The sequence below is a fragment of the Schistocerca piceifrons genome, unplaced genomic scaffold (assembly GCF_021461385.2).
Source record: "Schistocerca piceifrons isolate TAMUIC-IGC-003096 unplaced genomic scaffold, iqSchPice1.1 HiC_scaffold_1245, whole genome shotgun sequence".
NCBI classification, from domain to species: Eukaryota; Metazoa; Arthropoda; class Insecta; order Orthoptera; family Acrididae; genus Schistocerca; species Schistocerca piceifrons.
In genome coordinates this window covers 5,001-7,500 of record NW_025727065.1, presented here as the reverse complement: position 1 = coordinate 7,500, position 2,500 = coordinate 5,001, and the positions used below count along the sequence as shown (strand labels likewise).

Below are 2,500 nucleotides of genomic sequence, written 5' to 3'. Positions count from 1 at the left end.
CAGGCGGGCTTGCCTGCTTTAAGCACTCTAATTTGTTCAAAGTAAACGTGCCGGCCCACCGAGACACTCAATAAAGAGCACCCTGGTAGGATTTCAACGGGGTCCGCCTCGGGACGCACGAGCACGCACGAGGCGGTCGCACGCCTTCGGCTCGCCCCACCGGCAGGACGTCCCACGATACATGCCAGTTAAACACCGACGGGCGGTGAACCAACAGCGTGGGACACAAATCCAACTACGAGCTTTTTAACCGCAACAACTTTAATATACGCTATTGGAGCTGGAATTACCGCGGCTGCTGGCACCAGACTTGCCCTCCAATAGATACTCGTTAAAGGATTTAAAGTGTACTCATTCCGATTACGGGGCCTCGGATGAGTCCCGTATCGTTATTTTTCGTCACTACCTCCCCGTGCCGGGAGTGGGTAATTTGCGCGCCTGCTGCCTTCCTTGGATGTGGTAGCCGTTTCTCAGGCTCCCTCTCCGGAATCGAACCCTGATTCCCCGTTACCCGTTACAACCATGGTAGGCGCAGAACCTACCATCGACAGTTGATAAGGCAGACATTTGAAAGATGCGTCGCCGGTACGAGGACCGTGCGATCAGCCCAAAGTTATTCAGAGTCACCAAGGCAAACGGACCGGACGAGCCGACCGATTGGTTTTGATCTAATAAAAGCGTCCCTTCCATCTCTGGTCGGGACTCTGTTTGCATGTATTAGCTCTAGAATTACCACAGTTATCCAAGTAACGTGGGTACGATCTAAGGAACCATAACTGATTTAATGAGCCATTCGCGGTTTCACCTTAATGCGGCTTGTACTGAGACATGCATGGCTTAATCTTTGAGACAAGCATATGACTACTGGCAGGATCAACCAGGGAGCTGCGCCAACTAGAGCTGAGCAGCCGGCCGCCCGGGAGTGTGTCCCGGGGGCCCGCGCGAACACGCAAGCGTCCGCTCAATCATTCTGCAAACAGGAGGAGGCTGAGCTCCCCTGCACAATACACCTCGAAACCCTCTCAGGTCCCGGCGGCGCGCAGCGCCGTCCCAAGTACTTGGTCGGGTTCGAGAGAGGCGCAATCGCCCGGAGTTAGGCGAGTAGACGCTTTCGGTGCGACCACCCGTGCTCCCAACTGAGCTTGCCGCTGCCGACAGAGGCCCGGGAGCGTGCTGTCGTGGCATTGCCGGCGGGAGACAACACGCGCCACCTACGGTGACCGGCAGCTCCAACGCCAGCGCCACAGAAGGACAAAAGCCCCACTTGGGTGCCGAAGCGAACTCTCCCAGCACAGCGCACGCGCCAACACATCCGCACAGCTGCGATACAAACCACCAGCGAGAACCGCTGGGGCGACCGAGCAGCAGACGGCGTCGCGGCGCCGAGCGCCGGGCGGCGGCGCATCCTCAACGCACACAGTCCTCAATCGGACCAGCACACTGAAGATGTCCACCGCGCTTCGCACCGGGCCCGCGAGGACCTACTTTGGCCGCACGGCGCCGCGCGCAGGGTGCGCCGGCGCGCAGCTGCGACGCCTGCCGCGTCCGTCGGCCGGCGCGCCTGCCACTGGCCGCCCCCACCAGCCGGCTGTAGCGCGTGCGCCCACGCACCGCGCGGCCAGCACGCCGGGAGGCGCCCCCTCACCGGCCGGGGACGGTCCCACCCAGCCACCACCGCGTATCGCTTCACACCCAGATGCCGTTCAGTTTCATCGGCATGGTGGGTATCGCTGGAACAACCGGTTAGTACCTCAACCTATCGTCGCCATCACCGATTCACCCCTAGCGAGAACAACCGCACCACAACGGGTTACCATTTCTTCATTTGCGTAACTTCACCAGAAAACGTAGGCGTCCATCGCCATTAGCAACTTCAACGATTATTGCATGCCTGTGTCAGGTGTCACGCCACACTACGTCTGCCCACATACACGCAACAAAATGTGCACGCCTAGACAATACGTGGAAGGTGGCCCCCGTACGTATGCGATGTCCATTGCTCGAACGACTGTCAACCGGCCTCTGTAGCATGTCGCAGATATGGAACGCGGTGCACCATGCTATCACGGTGTTTGAGGAGAGACGACTAGGTCCGAATACATCAACACACAGCTCATGCTGATCGCCATCCACGGCGTCCGTTCCTCCCACACGTCTCTATGGCGTACCACACTGCAATCCAGCTCTCATAGGGAGACGACACGTAGCTGCGTGCACAATATTTGCACTGTATGGTCCGCCGTTTTTGGGCGCAGTCGTTGTACGGTCACACATGTGCCACGATGTATCATTCAGTACATAAGGACGAATGTGCAGTACAGATTGTGGTTCACGCGTACGACATCAGCGGACAGTTGACACAGGCCGCACCACAACGTAGCCTGCGTACGTCGCATGCGAAGGGCATTGAACATGCAAACTTGTCACCAACCAGCTTGCGAAGGCAGGGGGCAAGGTGGGGACGTGGGGACGTGGGGAGGGGTGGGGGGGGGGGGGGGCG

General features: G+C 58.9%; 1 non-coding gene across 1 annotated transcript in view; it reads right to left on the bottom strand.

Annotated features, from left to right (window-relative positions):
- The window catches only part of LOC124730646, a 1,909-nt gene extending 1,025 nt beyond the window's left edge, over window positions 1-884 (bottom strand). Inside the window, exon 1 of the ribosomal RNA XR_007008034.1 lies at window positions 1-884. This exon is cut by the window's left edge and continues 1,025 nt beyond it. This is a non-coding gene — a ribosomal RNA (small subunit ribosomal RNA).
- Window positions 885-2,500: the final 1,616 nt, after the last annotated feature.